The sequence below is a fragment of the Anopheles funestus genome, chromosome 3RL, assembly GCF_943734845.2.
Source record: "Anopheles funestus chromosome 3RL, idAnoFuneDA-416_04, whole genome shotgun sequence".
In the NCBI taxonomy this organism is placed as follows: Eukaryota; Metazoa; Arthropoda; class Insecta; order Diptera; family Culicidae; genus Anopheles; species Anopheles funestus.
In genome coordinates this window covers 15,212,672-15,236,397 of record NC_064599.1, presented here as the reverse complement: position 1 = coordinate 15,236,397, position 23,726 = coordinate 15,212,672, and the positions used below count along the sequence as shown (strand labels likewise).

The following is a 23,726-nucleotide window of genomic DNA, read 5'->3' as shown; positions in this document are numbered from 1 at the left end:
AAGTACGGGAAAATGGAAAAAATAAACCAATACAAACCAGCACACAACATACGGTTCACCACCAGCACCAGCACAATCAGGAGGGTGTAGCAAGTGGTAGGAAACACGTGAAGCAACAAACAAAACGGTACTTGAACATCGGAATCACTCCCGAGTGATGACTGTTTTGATAAGATTATAAAAAGAAACCGAACGGGAACGGCTGAGTGGCCGCCCTCGACGCAGGGGAAAAAAATAAACACCATGAGGGATATGATGATGTTGTGGGCCAAGCGGATTTTCGAGTGTGTGTGTGTGTGTGTGTGTGTGTGTGTGGGTGGAATCCGGAGCAAAACCTCGACCCTTAAACAGTACAACACAGAGCGGCGTTTGCCTTTTCACTATGCTCTTATACACACCACATACACGGGGAGTCTAGAGCTCTCTTCTCATTTTTTTCCACCGTTATCTATTACGACTCTATAAAACGCAATAAAGGAGAGAAAAAAAAACATACAGACACAGAATGGATAGGTGGAAAGAACAGCAAAACTCGACGCTAAAACCGTGTTTAACACTTTGTTATTTTTTGTGACAGCAAAAGCTCGTCGGATTTTCACTGTCGACGGGGTTTTTGGAAGTTGATTTTATTTGAGCGGAAAATGACACGACCTCACTGCCGTTTTTCCACTTCCATGCTTTCAGTACTTAACAGAGCCACCAACTTTTTTTTCGAGTTTTTTTTCCTAGTCTGTCGAGCTGTATTTTGCGGTGAAGAAACTTCACTCTCTTCGGGTCTTATCTTTTTTTTCTTTTTATTATGCTGGAACAAATATGCCGGCAAAGGTATGTGACAGCTGGAGTGGGGTTTTTGTGAGGTACTCTTAAATGTTGCTCTTTAGTATTTTTACTCAAAAAAAAAAGTAAGTGCAAGTGCGCTTATGCCAAAAACACTTTGTTGTAAGCATAGGGAAAAGGATTATTTCGGGAAATTTTGAGGTATTTTTCAATGTTTTGTGTCTGAAAAAATTAGGATACTAACAAAGGAGACAATATTTTATCTGATGGTAAGATGGTAAAATAAATTATCAACAGCTAAATGTAACAAATTTCATTAAATCTCAATTGCAAAAAATTAAATTAGGTTGCTCGAGATAAATAACTAAGTTAGAAAAAAATGGCATCACATTGTTTTCCCCCCTATTGATAAATCGTGTTTATGAGCGTTGTACAAATGAAGGACAGACCAATTGATCACTACACCTCGTTGATCATCCAATCGTCAGCCACAACACTGTACGAAGTATGAAATCATACGTAAAACAAATAGCATTTCCATTACTCCTCTCGCTTGGCCAAGCAAGCAAAATTGTGTCCATCGATTTTGAGACCACTTTTCCCGCTAGATGGAGCCACCCCACGTACGGAGTGTGTACGACCTATTCCCTAAACTTTCAGCAGGGGGTTATATACACACACCCAATCGACATGATGGACAAAAGGCAGTGCGCAACGCGAATGAACTGATTTATTGAGCGAATCGATTCTTATCGCGTGTCATGACGTACTCTAGAGCAGAGTGGAGAGGGAGAGAGAGAGTTCATCATCATTGTGCTATCGCGGTGCATCTTCGTACTGTCCCACATATATAGAGTCACGTCGAACAGGGGCATCATCATCATCATTATTATGAACATCATTTGCAGAGCTGATGAATGTGCCGCACCAACACACTGTGTGTGGTAAGGTCATCTATACTGCTTTCCACCACATTTACAAAAACCCCCCGGTGGTAACTATTTTCCCATGTGGGAAATGAGACAAACCCCCCTTTTTAAACATGCTGTTAATGTTTGCAGGATAGGAATAATAACAGGCCACAACGACGTTTGTGGTTTGGAGGTTTGTCCGAGCATCGACCAGGTCGGACAAAACACAACACCGGGTGGCAAAGTTTATCGATTATCATCATCACCTACTATCACCACAACGGCATACGTTCGACCACCGAGTAATGCTACGTAGGGAGACACACACCAAGCGCTGGGTGTTGATATATGCATTGAAATAATCCTCTGGACAGGAACACCAACAGGCGTGGCGGTTGATGGTGGTGTTGTATCTCCCTCGCTTGAGAAAGTCCATTATATCATCGCGTCCACTATCAACCGTGCGCGATGCAAGCAAATTATCGCAAATACTCATTAATCGAGGAGGTAGACTGGACTGGAATGGAGGGTGAACAGCATACTAAAAGCTCACACTCCCGCTACTGACAGTCAACATTGTGGCAAAGAACCCGACAGAGTTTGACCTAACCATAAAGCGATAGGTACAAAACATGACCCGCAAAATACAGGATCAATTTGTACTGCTGCATTATAATACTCTCACGTCCACGTTTAGATAATCGGTTCGGTGAGAATTATTATACTAAAAACACATAAACTAAGAGTGACACCGAATGTTGCTTGTTAGAACTAACCTCATTATTTCATATTTCTATACAAAATGTCTACTTAAAAATAGAATAAAAACACACACGTTCCAGTTTCATCGCAATCACAAATTATCAAAGCACGAAAGGTTATCAGCATAATTCCTTAATTAGAACCTTCTACCGGACAGCAACAAATTATCAATCAGAATTAAAAAGGCAACAACCATTTAAAGAAGAAACCCTTGACACATAACTAAATGGCACTTATGCATACACAAACCGACGCCAAAGAAGAGCAACTAAAATCACAGTTACGGTAGCACATAACGTCATGTTTTTTTTCTCGATTATGACATACACAAACATTGCCACATTGCAGCTGCTTTGACACCTTCTTATCTTCCATTCCTTATTCCCTACGCAAAAGTTTCTTCGTCCCTAAGATCGATCAATCCGGTGTGGTCAATGTAAATAAAAAAAAATCAACTCCATAATTAAACATTTCCGAATGCTGATAAGAAAAATGTTTCCCAAGCGTCACCACACCGTACTGGTTTGACGTCATAGACCGTCCGCGGCTGACGAAACGTCAAAGGGAGAATGACGTGAGATGGCACAACAAAAAAAAATAGTGCTCGACCTATCTCGCTACCACCGGTCTCGGTTGCATCAAGCAAGAACATCAGTCGGAAAGGTAAACCAAAAAACGACTGCTGAAAGGAAAATGCCCAATGAATTGGTTCCGATCAATTTCGAAACGAGTTCATCAATCAAACTCAGCGGCACAGCATAGTTTGTGCAGCAGCAGCAGTATCAGGCATCTCAGCCGGTTGGATATATACGGGTGATGGGCCCGGGTCGTCAATTGATTGGCAATTGGGTAAAAAGGGACGAACTTTACCCCCTCTTCAAACCCGACGTTCTGTCATCTGTCGTCCCATTCCTTTTGCCCCGGGGGTATGAAAATTGGAAAATTTAATTGAGGATTCCCGGGGACATTCGAATGGAAATCGAGCAGCGAACGAACACATTACACACAAAAAGAGAATGAAAGGAACCGATCACCGCTTCCCTGGACGGTGGTGGGGTAGGGCGATGAAAAATTAATTCCATCCGACCCCATTTTCCAAACTCTCCCCCCTCCCCACGACAGAAAACGGGACGTGGAAAAGTTCAATCTTAAGCACACCGAATCTTCCTCTAAGCAAAAACCGACCCGTTAGAGAGCGTGTGTTTTGGGATGGGTGCGGAAAAGAGATACCGGAATCATGATATATATACTGTACTTCGCTTACGTTCGAAAGACAGGCAATGAAATTGCATCTACCGGAACCGAGTCTACTCCCATCCACCACACCTCCGCGAAACAGCACTCTCATACTTCCTAATTGATCCAATTAGTAGCTAAAGTAATACTTCTGCTCTGGTCGACAAGCTAAAAAGGAAAGCAACGGAAGAGATTTAGCAGCCGATAGGGTAGTGGCACAATCCGAGTGTAAGTCGTAATGAATCACGGACCAGTGCGCATCACCCACCGTGCGTGGTTGGTCAGACCATCGCGATATACCGTACCTCCGGTGTGTGTATGAAATGATAGTCGATGAAAAATTTAACACAACACTACGTACAAACTCATCAAACAAATGGAAGCAGCACTTGGACGTGCCCTAGAGCTCCAATCAACTCAACGAATCAAAGAAAACCCTACATGGTTATAACTAGTTTGCACTAAAAGCTTCCTCAATCGTTCGAACAACTATCATAAACTAATCATCTGCAGAGTATATACACGTAAAGCGCACACGCATCGATTGCTAGTGTTCTAGAGCGTTTTGAGTCGAGGATGGAGTAAGAGAGTGTTTTACTCATGAAAGTTTAATACCCTACCTCAAGGTACTCTCGCATAACGTTTGTACTAGTTTCGATATTCCCATTGCTACAGAACACTGAGGAAATTTTAATTTAGTGTATGCGTCATCATCTTGGCGTTGTTTCAAATTAATCATAATATGGACACTCATATTAGACTCTCACTAGCTAAGTAAAGATGTACACTAAGGTAATCAATTCAAATGTCAATACAATTCTTACCAATCCCAAGTTATTTCTAATGCAATTAGTTTACTATACTTATTTTTACGTCTTTGCCCAGATATATTAAGACCTTTATAACAGGGAATTGGTTTAGATGAGGTTCGATCCACGATCTTAAGTGTTACAGAATAAATGTCCAACAAAATTGACGACCACATATGTAGTTTACGGCAAACCTCACACCTTTATCAAATGATTGTGTAACTCTCCCACAGAAACGTAGACATGTATGTTGACAACTTGGAAGAAATATTGAAACATTCTCAATTTTCCTGGACGTTATTTCGTACCACAAAACGCATTATCATTTGTCTTAAATTGTGCCTGGATAGTGTGACCACATGTTTATGGTTGTTATTGATACTATTTTGCTTGAAAAGCAAATGAAAGCCCCATGTAATAAAGCTACTAGTTGTAAGTAGCAGTTATAAGTATTAGCAAACAGTCGATCAATGAATAAACAATTCATCCTCACTCTTTCTTATTCTCTCTCTCTCTCTTTCTATATATCTTGATAGAAGTCCGAAATTGCTACACTGAGGTGTTCGTTAGTGTGTTCATACTTTCTTGCCAGACTAGAAGCGCGCCCTGTCCACAATGACAACTGGAGAGGTAAAGCGTGCAATTTACTATCCAATTATCTAGAGGACCATACAAACCTCGATACATTGCATAGAGCGCCCCCTAGCGGTGTGTCGTATAGCAATAGCAGATAAATATTGTATCGAACTCACTTCTTGTCGGGGCAGCCAAGACCGGGCTGAAGATACGGCGACAACACAAAAAAGAAACACACCATACAAATAGACACACCACTTCACATCATTAGCTCACATTCGATAAACTTCAACTGCACCTTCTTGGGTTGACTATTATGTCGCCAATTCGTTGTCACTCGTTTCGTCGCCCTGCGCCAACACGCCAACATTCCTTCCAACGGAACAAACGAAGCGTCCGAGCGTCAAGGCAAATTGATGCGCTTCCTATCCAACCGACTGTAGTGTAGTAGAGTGGCACGTGTGACGAAAAAGCGATGGAAGAAGCCAGGGCGACCACGGGGAGAGGCTCACAAATGTCTCTTTTTTGTCCTCCTCATTGTCATTGCCTTTCTAAGTGGACGGCGAATAGGTTTCGGTGTCGTAAAATGATTTGAGCTTTAGCTGCAACTCACGCGATCCATCCATTCGCCCACAATGGTCGATACGGCAGTGCCGGTCGTCGTTTATGTTACACTGCTGCCGTCATAAGACGATAGCGGCGATTGATTACTTTACGATTTTGCTGCACTACTTCTCTGATGAGGATTTTGTTGTTGTTGTTGTTGTTGTTAATAAATCACACGAACAGAGAAGAAACATAGGGCACCATGTTTCCCGGTGCTTATCAATTTTCCTTCGACAGGGTAGGGAAAATCTTAAACATTCCGCACAAATCACTGAAACCTCGACTCCAGCATAACTCTACACCACATCCAACAACCAGAACCCTCATTCTTTTCTGCTCAATTGAATGTCGTGCTCTCTAGACCTAGCTAGACAAATAAAATATTAATTACCTCATCCATCAATTCACATTCCTTCAGTCGCTTGGGAGCGTTGCCTTGGGGCTGTAGTATTAACGCGACCGGAGGCCCTCCACGCCATCCTATAGGCTTTCAATCGACACGTTAAATTAATTCTACGGCTCACTTACTCCCGGTTAGTGGATAACGGCGACGATTCGTCACCTCGTTCGTAACTTACAAGGCCAAAAGAATTTATACGATCCGGCAGACACACTGAACACACGGCGCATTCTACAACACCATCCAAGAACTCAAGAAATACCACCACCACACCACAGAGGAAACTGCCTTCAAACAATGTCCATTAACAGTTTTTGAAGGATTCCGTACGCCCATTTTCCTTCCTATAGCCCGGTCAAAGTTAATAAAAGTATTGATCCGGATCATCCCCGTCAGACGGTTGCGTCAAACGAGTCACGGATATGCAGGATAATAAAATCAAGACCCAAGACTCCGTAGGGTTCCCCGCGCCATTCTCGACAAACTGCCAACGAACGCGAACGATCTTCACCTAACAATGTATCATAGACGCGCACGACAGCACAGTGTAGAGAAGGCGTAAAATTTGCCAACAATTTCCCGAGCTTCTTTGTGTGATGGTTGGTAAGGAAAACTCGCCCCCAAGTACTCGGGTCTTTACCATTACGAGCCTCCGGGTATATTTTTTGTTGAGGTTTGCTTGATAAATCGAGGCGAAGGAAGATGGTGGCCACCTTCGCCATTTCCATCGAAATGGCTAATAAAATTTTGCGTATACTGCGCTTGGCATCTCGTTGTCGAGCATTTCATCGCCTTCGTTCTGGCTCCCCATAAATCGGGAGGGTTAGATTGAAAGCGAGCGGTTGGAAAACAATTTATTTTACTTCACTTCCCCGAACGGACGGAGAGACTCCGTGATTTTGGGGCAAGTTTGGGATGTTTGAAGATGGGGATGTTGGACCAAAAGCAGAGCAGATACCAGATGAAATGGTTGACAGGGGGGAAGGAACACCGGAAGCTATCGTAAAATGTTTCTTCATTAAACCAAACGCTTCGGACTATTAAATCCTTCTCGCCTCGTATATTCCGGTACCAGAACCACTCGAAAACGCCCTATCGCTCATTCCCTCGCACCATCTGCTCCTATCCTGTGCTTGGTCAATATTTGTGTTTGCTCACTGCTTAAGCGGAGACAGTACAGGGAAACACACATGATAAGCTGCGGAGAGCCCACTTTTGGAAATCGCGCAAGCGAATATGAAAGTAGGGAAGGTTGATACGGAAACACCCAATATGTTAGCAAATCGCCCAATATAGATACGAAATCGCGTGCAATTGATATAAAATGTCAGATTGGCGAGGCGGTTTGAATGCTGGGTATATATTGGTCGGTTCAAGAGTTGAAAAATGTAAACAAACATTTTAAAAAATATTTTTTAATTATATTACGTAGTTTGTGGTACGGTGGCGGTGGCCGGCGTACCTTTCCGAGATCGTCCTTTAAGCGTGCGCATGCTGACATTAAATCCAACATCGCGCGCCACGCCATAAAATTGTGTGGCGTACATTTTCCGATCCTCGATGGTCGTCGGTGCGTTACGCCGCTCCGGTATTTGCTTCATCTTCTTCAAGGGGTAGTTCTTGAAGATGGTACCATCTTCGAGGGGTAGCACCTCGCTATGGTGGTAGTGGAAACTCGCACACCGTGTTCCTGCAAAAATTTTTGTGCGAGTGATCCCGTCACCGTACAATCGTCGTTGATCCAGCATTGAATATCACTTATGGCTTGCTGCGATAATATTTTCTGCCCGTTGCCACCACGTTTCTTGGCTTCGACCTGAAATGCTGTTTGGTATTTTTTGACAATACCGTAAACTGTCGTTAGTTTTATATTCAGCATTTGGCTAATGGCAGCATGAGTTGCTGCATTTTCATACGCCGTTACCACGCGCTCTCTATCTTCGTTGCTCGTAGTCTTTCGACGTCGAAGTGCTTGCACTGCCCCGTTTGCACTTTGAGCTAGTTCAGAGCTTTGGCTAGAGCTCATGTTTGCTTATATAAAATTAAAAATTGCCGATTTTAGTTACAGTTAGTTTGCCTCAGTCCTTTGCTCTATTGTAACTTACTTTACTTTTACACGGTACGTTCTTGAAGCAAAAATTCATCGGCAAAGAAATTACTCCTTTCGTACTCAAGCGCCTGCAAGACATGAAAAAGCACGGAAATTTTAAACTTTTACACTATTTTAAATGAACTATTGAACTATTTTAAACGTATACATACCTTCAGGGGCATGATTGTATACACCAAAAACTAACGTACGTTATGCTATTTTGTAAATATCCACAAAGCACACAAAATTTGCCAAAGATTAATCCGTAAAACTGTAGACGCTTCGCTTGTAGACCAATATGAAATATTTTCTATATCCCAACGAATTTTAGCCTTCTCAACAGAACAGTTTTGAACACGGGTGTATATAGGCACTGGTTGAAATCTTCAATTTGAATTTTAGCATGTTTTTGAAATACAGTTTACAGTTATAGTTCGCAATTTCAGTTTGAGTGAGATAATATTATAATAATATTATTAAACAATAATTTTGATTCGATTTTCGAAAGCACAAACTACTTAATTTAATTAAAAATTATTTTAAAAATATTTGTTTACATTTTTCAACTCTCGAACCGACAAGTATATACCCAGCATTCAATCCGCCTCGCCAATCTGACATTTTATATCAATTGCACGCGATTTCGTATCTATATTGGGCGATTTGCTAACATATTGGGTGTTTCCGTATCAACCTTCCGCACTTTCATATTCGCTTGCGCGATTTCCAAAAGTGGGCTCTCCGCAGCTTATCATGTGTGTTTCCCTGTAAGACAGAAAGGCGAAAACTTACTGCCAAACAACTCGACAGGCAACCATACTGCCAATTAATACAAAGCGTATAGCCAATTCCGTTGGCCGTTGGTACGATTAGAAGGTGACTGGAAACAGATTTCCAAACTCCGGGAATGTCGTTTAATTCCTGTATCCTGTTTTTGACGCCGCTCGGTTTCGTATGCTTGCTGTGGCGATACTCAAAACGGACACTTATTTGCTGCTCACTCCATTCGGTTCGGCGCCAGAACCACATCCGAAATCTATCCCTAATGTCCATGAAGACCAATGACGCTCGTTTTATGAATGTTCCAACGAACTTGATACTCGATTGTCCCTTCCAAGCAGTCGGTAACGTTCCCGTTTTCGCTCATGGATGACATGCACTCCTTGACATTACTCTCCTCACCCAAGGGTTTGCGGTGTGTATGTTTGTAAATTGAACACTCCTAGTAGAACCACTTTCCGTGCCCAACAACACGAAGCGGGCTCTCCTGCAGTGGCAGAGTATCTAGAACTTTTGCGTAACGAACCATAATTCCCCCTCTGCTCGGTTTCGACCTCCGAAAGGGAAATATAAAACACTACACACATACACACCGATACACCCTAACGAGAGCGGCCTCACGGGCTTTCAACCAGGACACCACAGTCAGACACACGCCACGCCACCCTTGGGCGATAATCTTTGCGCTAAATGAAATTAATTACCATCATAAGCAATATTTCATAACATATTCATTTACACAAAACCGTAACGAAACGTCCGACCAACCCCTCGGTATGTTCGCGTTCGCTCACTTTCACGGGGTTTCGTTCTCACTCTCGTTTGTAGCGCAGCTCAAGCTTCCATTTTCCTAAAACCCCTAAACCGTTGACAGACGACCAACGACGTTTGCAAGCGTATAATTATTTGTTCAAACATACGCTCAAACATACATCATACCACAAGCGTGATGGGTAGCGCAAAACTTACACGGACGGACAGCACAAAGGACACGCTCGAATGGGGTCTCTCGAAGGATAAGCAGAGGGATCGGTACCTGCGCAACGATGGAACAGCACGGTAGAATGATATTCCAATATGGCATTCGGATCCGGAGTTGCGGAACAAGCGTGTAACGATGCACACGGACACAGTCACACGGCTTTTGGTATCCCTTTTATGCTGAAGTATGTTCACGGACGAGTAGCTCGCACGCTTGTTGATGATGTTGATCATGAACGATGATGACGATGATGAGGGTCCACAACAGCAACAAAAAACAAAGGGGACACAAATGCCAATACACCAGCAAAACACACCGGGAGCAACCGTTTAACGCCCCCAAAAAAGGGCGATGTTTATTAAACTGCTTACATCTACTTAATAATATTAACACAACAATCAAACGATGACGGGTACACAACAGAAATGCGCGAGCGGCCGCCCCGGGGCGGAGAGGACATTAAACCTTCGGCAAAATATAATGTGCGACACACATCTCCTCAACCCACCCAACCCAGTAGAATAGGGGAGACTGTAGGAGGAGCAGCTTATCGATCGACACTGCAAGGTGTCTGTGTATCCTGTGGAACAACATGTAACTCAGTACCGCGGCCGTACAACATCGCACAGGAAACGGTGCACGGAAATATGCAGTTACGCTCCAGCCGTCGACTCCATCCTGATGTCTTGTTGGGGAGGTTGAATAGCGCTCACGATAGTCGGCCGACACACTAGCGTCACCCGTTTCTGTAGGGGATATAGCCAAAACAATTTCCGATACAAAAAGCGTTCGAGAGTGACGTTGATTCAAAACCACCACCTCTCACTCGACGGAAAGGAATATCTTTTTTTCTTTTTCTAAAACTACTACTGAGCACTTCGTGCCGAAATAGCTCAAGTACGTACACTACACAGTTCATTGCCCAATAATCAAAGGGGCCGCAACGTGTGAATGAGGGCATCATCAACAGCACCACATAACCTTTGGTTCAAATCGTACGCGAAATTGAGACTATCATTCTGGAGGCAACAGCGTCGAGTGTTTTCCTATCAAGCACAAGGAGAAAAGGATCTTCACTGTAGATTGAAACAAACCTGCACCGTGTGCAAATGTTCGAGACTGTCCATGTTTTCCAACTCCCTGAACATATAGCAGATCGAACCAATCGATTCGAGACTATCAAAGGGATAAAATCGTTCACATTGGGACAGCTACTACACGAGACTGCTCCTTTTTTATTCGCACCATTCCCCGTCTATTCGAGGTCAGAGATTTGTCGAGAATTAGTCCTCAGCTAAAGCGGCCTAAAGCAAGCCTGTCTCAACGGCGCTTCCTTTGTGTTCCTCGTTTCTGTGTGTGTGTGCTGCGGGAATCGATTGCCCAGTTCGGTTTGTGACAAAAGGGACTATGAACAGGTCAAATTGCAGACATGGATGGCTTTAGACGAGAAGGAGGGCGCGTAAATATCCCAAGGGTTTGTAGCTCCTTCATCTTCCAGATCACACCATCAATACACATCCCCCCCCAAAACCACGTCCGATAAGCTATCCAAATGGCAAATATCTTCGATCAGCGAGAACCTTCTGTTTCTCGGGATGGAAGCAATGGTCGACCTTTTGTGTTGTAAGTACTGCTATTGAGGTGACCCTAACCATCGCCTTTGCACATATCGCTGCTGTTCCACTATCTATCTCTTCACCATCATCACCAACATCATCATCATCATCGCCACCCTGGGGTTTGGATCGCTCATTCAGTTCGAAACCTGGGTCGATAAAGTGGTGAAAATAGCGGAGTCATATAAAACCATTAACCATCATCCGGCTTCCGATCCCAAAAGACTTTCTCGGGTCTTGGGTAAGGGAGTAGTAGTTCCTTGAGGAAGGAGTCATTCCTCCTCCCCTTACCCATTGCGACCAGGTTTTCGCTAGTTACGTGCAACAATTCCGACTCAACACAAAGACCTTATCTTATGGAGCGGCTAACGGTGACGGGGAAAAGGTTGGACACCACATATACCGTACCTTGCTCCGTCGAACCTTCGTTTTCGATTCCCACCTATATGGGGTTTGCCTTTTCTGGTCGTTGATGTCGTACGTCGATTAAGTTTTCGACACGGTTAGTTGCAATCCGAACATGAGTACGTATATGTGTGTGTGTGTGTGTGTGTGTGGGAGGGATTTAGGGATGCACGGCATCGAAATTGTGACGGCATGGCACGCGATGAAAGCGATGAGTAAATTAAACTGCTCAAACACGCCATCGGCTGCCTGTGACTAAGGAATTGGTTTGGGCTAATTGAATGGCAGGAAACATTTTCCGGGGCAGAGAAGTTGTCAACATGGACAACTTGCTTTTCTCCCTTATCACCATTCCTTGGTGGGTACGGATAAGGAGAATGGAAAAAGCACAGCACGATTAGATAGATTTCGAAACTATCGAAACATAACTGACTTTAACTTCATCATCCACACACACGCACACATACTACTGCTCGTCCGTAGAAGGTGGCTCCAAGGATATCATGAACGACGTAGTCGATCGTACCGAACAATGTTACCAAGCACGTAGGGAAAAGTGAAAATTGGATAAATATTGACACTGGGTGTAAATCGTTCCCTAGAAAACCCTCTCACAAGGGGTTTTTCTTTCTTTTGCCGCTGCACCAGCACGGCTTTCGACAATTACGTCAATCACTGTAATCACATCCGTCAGAGAACACACCAGTTACGGATGGGGTAGTACTAAAAGCGGACGGTCGGATGTCGGAAGATGGTGGTTGGGAGAAAAAACCATTCCATCCGGAACACAGAACCCAAGGATCCTTTGTCCCTCTCACTCTCACTCTCTCTCTCTCTCTTTCTCTTCACTCTGGAGAAGTGCCTCGGAGATATCTACCTAAAATCAAGATCGAAGGTATACGCCAAAAGAGAGTGAAAGAGAGAGAGTGCGCAACACAGTAGAAAAGGAAGGAAAAAGAAGCAAGAAGAGGTTCATCATCATCGGCCATTTTGCCACAAAGCACATCGCCATCCGGACACCGGGTCGGCCAAAAAGGGATGGAAACCAAAAACGCGCCGAAATGGCGGGCACAAATTTCCTCGTTCTTGGTCCTTTGAGTTTCTAGCCCAGCAGCAAGTTTACGACAGCAAAGAACACGGCTCACTGGAATTGAAAGCATATTTATCCTCTTTTCTACGAAAAGGTTCCGTACTGGATATGGGCAAAAAAAAACAGGGGGAAAAAGAACACACGGATCGGCTATAAAAAAGCCCTCCAAAAAGGAAGGAAAGGTAGGCCAAAAAAAGAAAAAAAAAAACAAAACGGCTATACAGGGTACGATATCCTGCACAATCCATAAGCGACTCCCCATGCGAATATACACGGCGCACGAACATACAGACCCGGAAGGCCAGGGTAAGGGGTAAGTTTGTGGAGCCCTGTCGTCGTGTGCCATCGTCAAGCTAACTCTTTCCATCCCTCACGGTACAACAAACCAGGGCCTGGGGTATTTGCTTTGCTCAGCAGGTTATACGGTTGTGGCAACAAAACCGAACACACACCGGCGTCAAGAGTTCGCCCGGCTGAATCGGATGACGAAAAGCCGAGGCAAAAGAAGCAAAAAAAAGCGGTTTGGTGTACGGATCCGTTTGAGCACGGTTGAGTTTGGATAAAGGTGTGATAAAGGAAAGCAAACAACTGCTAATTTTTCCGACCGACACACACACCTTTTGCGTCCTCCCGCCATTCGCTTTCACCTGGACGTATGTGTCTCGTCCACAAATTTATGATGCTCAACATAAGTCTACCGCACACAGTAGAGAGGAGTCAGGGGCACTGTTATGTACCCTTCGGGGCAGTCACGGCATACAACCGCACACGCAAAGCAAAAGCCCGGGATTGAATAATGGATTTTCGAAAACTCTCGCTCGCCACATAGGTGCTTTTTGGGTGGATTTTATTCTGGGGATGTTTGGGGGGTGGGGGCGATTTTTCCCAACCCAAAAAGGCGCACACACGTTTGGTATATTGTTCGGTGTGTGACGAGAACAGAAGAATAAAAAAAAACCCCACGAATAACCCCCTTCGAGAACATCTCTGTCGGACATGATACTTCAATTTTTTTCATTAGAACAAAAACGGTGGAAAAATTGATCCCAAACAGAAGCGCATCAAGGGCCACAAACTGTCCACCGCTCCAGGGAGTTCTGCTACTTTGACTAGTGTACGGAACTATCAAAGCGGAAGTCTTCTTTTCCATTTTGCACCACACTATCGCATCATATCGACGAATCGGAACAGCAAAATGCACCATATTCTGAAAAGGGGGCCAAAATTAAGAGCGGCCGCTTCGTTCTAGTCGAGTTCTCAAGTTCAATCAACTGTACATTAGTCCGGTTCGTTCCGTCGGTAGACTTGCTTGCCAACACGTATGTCACCGTGGATCGCTCGCAGCGCATGGACACGTGCTTTCAACAGTGTTGATGATGATGATGAGAACGGCGATAAAATCTAGCCGACTGTCGCTACTCCAAAACCACACCAGGAGAACAAGATAATCTGCCTGCGAAACGAATGGGATTGAGTTAGACAACACAAAAATGACCAAAAGTACCTACCGAAAATGCTCCTCCTTACGGGCGCGCGCATGCAAAGTTTTGCGAACGAAACAATCCAACGAGCGCGTCTCGATTAGGTGTGTTGGCGTTTCTAAGTTTTGGAAAGGGAAGAAAATTAACAAAAAACAAAGTATTAATATAAAACATTCTTTCGTAACGATTGCATTATCAGGAAACGTCGTGAGAATAGATGATCTTCTAATAAAGTTAAGTGGAGCTTTGGCAATTTTTTAGCCAAGAATTTTCCCTATTGGGAGATAATAATTGCATTCCGACACTTGTTTAATCCAGCGACTTGGACGATGAAATCTTTATTTTAAAAAAATAACCCAACCTCCATTTGGTAGATATAAAGTCAATCCGGGCAAAAATGGAAAAGATTCCGAGTTGTGGCGCCTCTTCCGTTTTACAAACCTAAAGGAGCCACCCGTAGCGCGAACGACAACATCGATCGATGGCATACTCAAAACAGACACGCACATACACACAAACACATACTCAAAATGGGGGAAGAAGAAGTTCAGAGTTCGGCGTCATCGTCCTTAGTCCGTCCTTTGCTGCAGCATAGGGACACGGTTGATGATGGGACAGTGAGAGGGCACCAGTGGACGCCATGTGAAAACACTTTATTTAAGCAATTTATTCACTTCTCGTCGTCGCGGCACTTTACATTTTTATTCATCGGGCCACTCCACACAACCCCACGGATGATATCTTCAAATCCCGCGACAACTAAGAGAAATAGCAACCGAGAGAGAGAGCAAAGGAGAGAGAACGATTGAAGACAAAAGGACTAAAACAGAAGATCCCTCTCTTTCTCTCTCTCTCGGAGGGTGAAGAGTGCGTGACCGGATAGGGAAAAATCTGACCCCCCACGACACCCTGTGTCTGTGTGGTTCCATCGGACGAAAGGAAAGTTATCCATCCCTACAAATCCTGATGCTTCTCACTATCGTCCTGTCGTGTTCGCTCGAACCAGAAAGAGGATGCCGCTCCGGTGCCTTTATTTGTCTCGCTTAAGTTCACTTTCGATGGTGCTCTTTCCCTCTCACGCACACACACACACACACAATATGGTGAGATGGTTGGGGGGTGCAGGGGGTTTGATGGAAAATCGGCTTTCCCTTGCGAATGGCACGCGCGCGCGCACGCGTGCCATTTTGCCTTTTTGCCTATAAAACATTGAGCAAATCCTTGCCGCTCCGTGCATATGTCTTTTCAATGGCTTTGTGCGTGTGTTTTTGTGTGTCCGTGTCCACCTTCTTGCTCTGAGGGAGAGAATTTTGGATTGTGCGTGCTCGTGTGTGTTCGTGAACGACAGATTTACCGGAACAACCGACCGGGTGGTGCTGCATAGGAAGCATAAGCCAACCCAAACCAACCTTCCCATTTTGCTGCCATTTTCTCTCTCCATTAGACAGTCTTTATAAAATCCGTGTTGTTTCGCTTGAATGGTTCTTTTGGTATGTGTGTGAATAAATAAGATAGGAAATGTAATCTATTTTCCCTTATCAATATGGAGAAAAAATTATTGCTAGTGAAGCAATTGATTGAATGTTTTTTGTTAAATAGTTTTTTGAACATTCAGAGTGTATCTTCACAAATAAAAACAAAACTATGGGGGCAGAGGGGCACAACAATTTCAATGCGCGCTTCATTGCGACAGATGAGATAGAAAAGGATGAACTGAAATATAAACAATGCCATCTTCGCTTCTGGAAAGGAAGACCTTTTAATCTGCGGTCGACTAAACATAAATCCACCGTCACAGATTTGGCATTAAATACCTTATCGCTAAACACATTTCTAGAACGAATTTACATGACGTTTAATCGCTTAAATGAGTTTTAAATTGTTATGGTTTTTGCCCGCTTGTTGATAATGCAATCTCCCACGTGGATGTGATGAAATGAGGCAACCCATTTTTTTTTTTTTTGACAATGGGACTACGAAAAATCAATTTCACGGTAAGAAATTAATAATGGGGGAATATTTCACCATTACAAAGAATATTAATTGATAACAATTATTATGGACACGGTGAAAAATCAATTTGTGTAAACGCGTAAGCAATAAGCAACCAATGGACAATCGTTGTCCTCAGGACGATAAGATCTAAGGCGATCAGAAGTATAAAAACTAAGTACATAACTAAAAATGAAGAAAAACTAAAACAAAATAATGAAAAACAACAAATAAACAACAAAATAAATAAAAACAAATAATGAAATTCTTTAAAGTTAATGCAAGGAAAACAACCTAATATAAATTGCCTGATACTTCTTAAACATATCTCAAAAAAACATAAAACATCCTAAACGGTGCGCAAAAACCCAGAAGCATCACTTGCATATACAAAACCGTTCATCCCGCAACACGGTCGTAAAGTCCGCTTCCCTGGGGCCACAGTATAGCTGGCAAATTAGCGTCAGTGTTACACCACTGCTGCTGCTATGCTCTCGAAAGTGCTGCCGGCTAAAGTTCATTTCCGTTACGAACTTTTCGCCAACTGCCAACTTGTAGTCGGAAATCATCTGCACAGAATACATCATCATTTCTGCATTTCGTTTTTCACGTTTTTTTTTTTTGGTTGGGAGGGGAGGTAAATCTCAGTGTGTAACAGCCATTTAATCATCATCGTACCCGAAGGGGATTTCATATTTTTAAACTCCCCCAGGGCCATCGGACGAGACTATCTCTGGAGATTAAGGGAGAGGGGCAGAGAGGGAGGGAGAGAATTCAAAAGAGCAAGTTGAAATGGAATAGATGACCAACAGGAAATCTTTGAAGTTATTTTCAAGCTAAACGATAAATACGAAAATCTAAAAGTACATTTCCCATCGCAATTTTGTAGAATTTTATGACAGCATCCTGCAAACTTTCTCCTTGATTTCTCCTTGCAGAGTTCCTGCTAAGGACGAGCAAAGCAAATCGTTCAGCCCAAAAGGAAAGAGAGAAAAAAACGTTATTTTTCAACAAACTTTCGAAGTCGATTTCATAAAATTGGCACCAATTACGGTTAACCGGTCAAGGATGGTGGAAGCAGCCGATAAATAATTAAAAATAAAACAGCCAAATAACACCCGCAAGCAAGCAACATGTGTGTTTCACATCATTTCGGTCATTTTCTTCCATTTAAAAGTCCAATCTATTCGTACAACTTTTATCAGATCCTGTGTGTTTGTACCGATTAGGGACACTTGAGAAATCCAGTGGTTCTCAAACAGTAATTTCTACTACTGGCAATGAGGAAGAGAGATAGAAAAAAAAACCATTTACCTTCCGGAAGTCAACATTCTCCCAATTGGAGGATCTTTTTTCAATGAACTTCTACCTAAAATAAAATGAGTTTTAAGAGAGTCACACAAGCAGAAAGCGAAATTCCAATGTTACGGAAAATAACAATCGACACGAACAACAGTGGTATAACAGGTGCTATTCAGGCACATTCGTATGTCCTCAAACGAAAAAAAAACGATCTGAAAGGGCAACGTGTGGCAGTAGCAGCAACTCGACAATAAAGGGACAGCTTTTATGCCCTTCCGACCGGAAAAAGATTATCTGAAAAATTGTGCCCTTTTTTGCGCCTTCCTTAATAAGAGGGATCACCCCACTCTCGCACGCGCTCGGGGTAACCACCATCGGGAGTCACCGGATGAAAAGGACTGGACGCTATCCAACTGACGCGCTTAACACAACCGAATGCCCATTCACAAATGTTCTAGGCGCGCTCCTATGAAGTGTGATATCATTTTTGAAAGGGCCACACACAATATCAGAAAGAATTTCTAAGAAGAAAGACCAAAAATTCCACCATTTAAGGTGGTTAAGAAGTGAACAGCTTCTTTCTACGAGAAGGATTCCAATTGCACACTGCTGATGTCCTTTGTTCCATTCCTTTTTTTTTGCCCCCCCCCCCCCTGCCGTCGACTACAAGTCCTTTGGTACATGAGTTGGAATCAGAAGTTAAATGTAATAATAAAAAAAATACCTCTATTTCGAAATTGGCGACGATATACCCACTTTTACCTCAATCGCTCCCTCTCTCTTTCTCTCTCTCTCGCTCTACGTTTGTCTTTCGTTTTCCGCAAAACAGTGTGCGAGGACATGAAAGGTCCTTATCCGGTTTTATCGTGCAAAAGGATATCGTGTTCCGTGTGCTGCACACAATCATTACACTTTTTCCGGTACACATTTAGTGCTGCCATTCTGCGCAATACGAACCGCAATGCTTTTGGGGTGTAAGAGCAACCGGCGCGTCGTGTTGAATTCACATTTGTTGAATTTCTCTCGATTGGATTTTATGTTTCCCTTGGTTGTCCTTTTATGCTGCCCTCCCGTCACTCCACTCCTTCTTCCTCTCTTTCCCTCTTCCCAAAACGGACCAACTTTTACCAAGCCTTTAATTTCCTTTCCACGATTGGACGTGTAGCAATACACACTATTATTATCACCACAACCACCCCGGTGTGTCAAGGGAGAAAGGTACGGAAGGTACCAAAAGTGGAAGGAAAAACCCCTTGTACCAGCAGAAATTGAAAAGAAGAAGAAAAAAACCATTCGTCCCCCAGTAGCGGTGGCAAGCGGACACTGGCATAACCGAGCGTCGTGCCCAGAAGCAGCTGCTGGTAACATTAAAAATGAGGTTATTTTACGAACTTTTAACACCGAAAAACCGTTGACCGTTCGAGAAACCGGTGGTGTCGAGGAGTCGGAATGGAATTCAGTGGTCAACCGAGCAAAAGGGGAAAAAAAAACAACGACGGACCATTTTTCGACTCATGCTAGCAACATAAAAAAAAGAGGTGAATCCCCACAACTCCCCTTATGGTGCACACACACACACACATCTTATGAAGCCCATCATCCCCTTAATTGCTATCCCTCTCTTAGCAAGGTTTTGAGGTTCGTGTCTCACTCGCACTGTCACGCCAAGTAGCCTTAAGTGATTGGCAAAGTGCCCGAGTGGCAAGTTTTCATGTTCCTCTCCCCCCGTGCAGAATGCTTTCTCCCCCACCAAACGGGGTAGGTTTTTTTTTTGGCAACAGTTCACCAGTACCAACCAAAGTACCAAACTGGCGGAACAGCAGCAGGTATTTGTTTTATGGACACTTAATTTGACTCCTTCGTGTTGAACACTTTTAAGCCCCCTTGTGTGCTCAGTGCCCCGTGACAGAACGAGGGTTTTTTTTTCAATTTTTTTTTTGGCTTTGGAGAAGAAGAAAACAGTCAACAGCGACGAAGGACCTTTGGCCTTTATGCGATCTTTTTTTTTTCTTTTCGTGTGACTCTTCCTTCCAATGAATAAAAAGGCTTACACACACCCTTGGGAAATCCCTTTTTTAAACGTATACGGACACTATTTTACATTTATTGTCATGTAAATGTTAAACTGTTTGATCTCTGTTGCTGCCATTTTCTTTTGATACCAGTTTTATGACTGGTGGAAGATGACTCCAAGTAATTAGTACCTTTTTTTTACTTGTTGGGAGTCATATCTACCCCATGGCAATGTTTTTTTTGCTTTGTTTTTTTTAAAAAAACGGCCAGGGAATTTAATTATGATGATTTAGCAAAATGTCTTGAAGTATAACAAGTTTTAGCAATAGAATAGCAATAGAATTATAACTTTGAAAACAAATTAGTGTGCACATATCGCTTCTGTTATCTAAAGGAATTTCCTCAGATTTAATGAAATATATTTATGTATGTCTTGAAGGTTTTTGAATTTATGTAAAATATAACTACATTTAAAATTATGATGCGCACTGTATAAATATTCCCAAGAACAAAACCGACACATTAAAAGCATTCATTTTAATTTTTCTACCACCCCAACACATCCGAATGATCGATTGGTGAGGCAAACACACACACACGCACGTCACTTTCGTCCTTGCCCATGAGTGAAAAAAGGCGAAAAATTGGTGCTTTGACTATTAGTACGTCCCTCTGCCGATGGATGGCGCGCGCGCGGCCAGCCGTTAACTTCGAGCCCACAATTATGGGTATTAAGATCAATTTGGCTTTGGCAGTAAGTTGCAAAGCGAAGGGGGACGAGGAATGGTGCGCAACTTCGTGCCCAACGTCCCACAACAACCCCCATCATCGTCATTCACACGAAAAACCACTGAGGACGAGCGCGCGTGCGAACGCTACTTTACTTCACTTTCGCCCGGAGGCCATAACGAAACAAAATGCCCAGACACGAAACAGTCAGTCAATCCTACACCCGATCTGTGCTTTGGCGGGGTAACCATATATACTACAGCTACAGCTACGGGAATACACTTCCTCTCTAATTATGCACCGTTCAATGTTTATTACACCCTTGAGTGAGTATGCGCCCGGGCGCACTCAGGGGGCCACCGTGTTCCATAAAAAAAAACAACAAGAAACAGTGGCCAAATAAAACACACCGCAGGAAATGAGTGTGGCCGCACACCCATCGACGAGAAATTGTGGGGTCGCATTTAGCAAAGGGGGAATGTTAACCAAGATATCCGACCGGCCCCCATACTCAACTATTTTAGTGGTATAATTTCTGTTTAACTACCGCTCGTTTTATTTCATTTAACGGCGCGCATGGGCGACAACGCACCACACAAAACAACTCACTCATGACACTAGCCGGAGTCAATGAAAAGCAAGGAACCAACCGCCCCCCGGTTCGTGGTCGATTGGCTGGTCAGTTTTGAGGGTTTTTTTTACAAAACCGGGATTTGATTGGGCTCTTAAAAACGCTCAACCTCAGCAAAGAAGGATCTGAGACCACCTTCTTAAACTGGAAAGCGGGACAATAAAAACCGATCGAGAATGGGGCCGGGTTTTAAGCGCTGCTGAACCAATAAACACATTCATCTCCTTGAGATACGACGCCATCGTTACAATTTCGTTCAATTGAATTTCATCTTACGCGAAGTCCACAGCACCGACTGCAGTAATGATCATATGTCTATGTGGCTAGAATTAAGCTATAAAAAACCTTTATGCACATATCTCAATAGTGGACAAACTCCACCAACATGAAGGCTACAAAAAAACCGCAACAAATCCGCATTTTTGTTTTATTGCTTATACATTAATCACCATCAAATCAGATCGACAATTTAAGGCTACGTAAATAGGTAAGTTTCCCATTTTCCCTTCGCTTCGTCAACACACTGTAAAACATTTCGATAATAAAGCATTATAACACACCTACGAAAAGGAAGGATAACCAACTCTACCACAGCTGCGAGTGTACATAAATCTAACTGCTCAGTGGAATAAAAATGACAGGTGAAATAAATCTGAAGGTAAGACTTTAATTGGAAGGGTTTCCCTGCTGATAACAACAGCAGTCGTGTATTTATACAACAACTGGTGCAGGTCGAATGATAAGGCTTTATGATGACGGGCCAAACAGACAGTATCTTGATATTTACCAGATTAAGAGAATTGTCAAGAAAATAGCGCCGTACAACACTAGTATACATTCCAATACCGCTATTGTCAACATGGTTTAACATTTATTTTAGTCATAAAACCCAACCACAGCTGACAGCGTACGGAATTGCAGACAGGTTTTCATTTCATATGGCAAAACAATCAGCATTTAATACAACTAAACGTCAAACATTTCAATGACCGGCATTTTGAACTCATTATTTTGACGTTTAGACCAGAAATTGTTTACAAACAAAACTGCAGCTGCTTCGAATGATCCAAAGTTATTTGACATTAGAAATACAGTTATCAGGACATAACCAAGAGTATAATTTATTAGTCTAATCATACCCAAGTGATCAATAGGTTATTTAGCGTGTTAAGATGGAATTTCAATAGCAGTTTCCAGCAGAAGTAATAGCAGGGTTATAGAAAAACAGTAGCATCTGAGGAACCAATGCGAATTCCTAATACTTTTAAACAAAGTCACAATCCATAACAAACTACAAGCGCAGAAGCTGCCTGGAGCTGTGTATCCTGGAGCTGTGGTAGGAATTCCGAACTGGTTTCCTGACTCCGACTCCGACGTATAAAACCCAGATTCAACTCCAAGAAAAATTTGGAGTTTACTCCGGATTACTCCAGAGTTGGTCCTGGAGGTGGATTACTACAGTAATCCACCAAGGAGTTGGTGGGCAGGTTGCAGTTAATTGAACTTTACAATCTCACAAATTGTGGTTGTTAAGTATGCAGGAGTTACTCCGGAGTGCAATCCGGAATGTCTCGGAGTCGGAATATTCCAACTCCGTTGGTTTACCCGTCACTAGGGACAACGGATACCTTGACAGGATACCATTTTGCACTGAATGCATCAACCTCTATACTATATAGACCTTGAATTTGTCTTATTGAATAAATCCTTCCATAACTAAAACTTTAGCTTTTCCCTTTCGATGTATTTTTGGACAATGAATGACAAAGAGTAACTGTCAATTGGACAATAAACACTGTTACAGTGTAATTAACCAATCGATAATTCAATAATATTAATAATGAGAAATGAAAATAATTAAGCTTGTGTCAGAACACGATAAAAACAAGCAACATTTCAACACTCGCACGCTGGATCAGTGTCAAAGGTAAAACTGTTAAAACGTTTTAAATCAATTAACTACACTTTACAATTAGCCCAAGGGCTTCCCAGCTAGGCAGATAGCCTATTGGCTCGACCATGTAATTAATACTGGGTATTAGCGACAGCCCCATAAATACCATATCACAACACAATTATCCATGGATCAAGGGTGACGATTTAGGGGTTTGGGGGGTTGGGGGCACGCAAAAAACAACAAAAACAGTCAATATTACATCATCCACTGTATGTGCCGAGTCACATACAGGTGCTTATCACGTATATATGCACACACACACACAAGTAATAGTCAATCATTTCCTCTCGGCCGAATTATAGAGTCCGTGTATAGTAATTCTATACCATTTCACACGGTTTGTAAGCATTTTGATTGGGTGTAGTTGACGACACCCCTTTTTGGTTTGGTAACATTGCAGTGTCAAACTGGAGTTAAGTGTTAAGTGTCCGAAAATCAATTGCACTGATCACTATCAAAAAGCCAGTAGCAGCATGGTAATGGTACTTTTTTTTGCACTTGAGAATATGTTCTCCATCAAACTACCTTCTCTTTCTCTCTCTCTCACTCTGTCATTCAGTTATTTTTTTTTTACTTGTC

At 42.9% G+C, this 23,726-nt stretch overlaps 1 protein-coding gene across 14 annotated transcripts in view; it reads right to left on the bottom strand.

The window, feature by feature from the left end:
* The window catches only part of LOC125769259 (trithorax group protein osa), a 96,073-nt gene that overhangs the window by 55,987 nt on the left and 16,360 nt on the right, over nt 1–23,726 (bottom strand). For 12 of the 14 annotated variants that reach the window (XM_049437876.1, XM_049437875.1, XM_049437881.1 and 9 more), the window contains one exon: nt 14,551–14,641. The exons of the other annotated variants lie outside the window; for them this stretch is intronic. The gene's annotated coding sequence lies outside the window, so the exon portion shown is untranslated. The remainder of the gene's footprint in view (nt 1–14,550; nt 14,642–23,726) is intronic. 14 annotated transcript variants of the gene reach the window in all.